The following is a 483-nucleotide window of genomic DNA, read 5'->3' as shown; positions in this document are numbered from 1 at the left end:
TGCGGGGCTTCATACGGATTTAGACACTGCTTTACACGGAGGTAGGCTGCGTGCCTATGTTTATAAAACGTTAACAGTAATTCACGATAGAATTCTTGTGCTCTGTGCCATTCCTTCGATATTTAGTCCTTCATACCTAGGCCACAAATTCTTCTCTGCATCTGTTACGCCATTCGCTCTACTAGTCTCATTTTCACTCGCAATAATCCTGGCGCAGCGCCCGCACCCTTTAACACCTACCCCCACTCCCGCCCACCCCCTCTCACACTATAAATTACATGCATTAAAGTCTCGATGATTAGTTGCATTTGAGTAGTGCCTGAATTTGGATACACTTTGAATATAGCAATATCAAGCAGCTCCATTATTTTCGTAAAGTATTGCTTGACTTTTAAGTGTTGCATGTATTCCCTTTGCTGTACGCTTGCTTACCCTTAAACTGTATTCACACGTCTGCATATGTGCATTCGATATGCAGTCTCC

At 43.3% G+C, this 483-nt stretch overlaps 1 protein-coding gene across 1 annotated transcript in view; it reads left to right on the top strand.

Annotated features, from left to right (window-relative positions):
- The first annotated feature begins 6 nt into the window (after window positions 1-6).
- LOC119590574 (solute carrier family 46 member 3-like) overlaps window positions 7-483 on the top strand; it is a 36,842-nt gene continuing 36,365 nt past the window's right edge. Inside the window, exon 1 of the mRNA XM_037939244.1 lies at window positions 7-372. The gene's annotated coding sequence lies outside the window, so the exon portion shown is untranslated. The remainder of the gene's footprint in view (window positions 373-483) is intronic.

Source organism: Penaeus monodon, chromosome 27 (genome assembly GCF_015228065.2).
Source record: "Penaeus monodon isolate SGIC_2016 chromosome 27, NSTDA_Pmon_1, whole genome shotgun sequence".
NCBI classification, from domain to species: domain Eukaryota; kingdom Metazoa; phylum Arthropoda; class Malacostraca; order Decapoda; family Penaeidae; genus Penaeus; species Penaeus monodon.
Note: the sequence above shows the minus strand (reverse complement) of the source record. Positions and strands in the feature narration are given on the sequence as shown.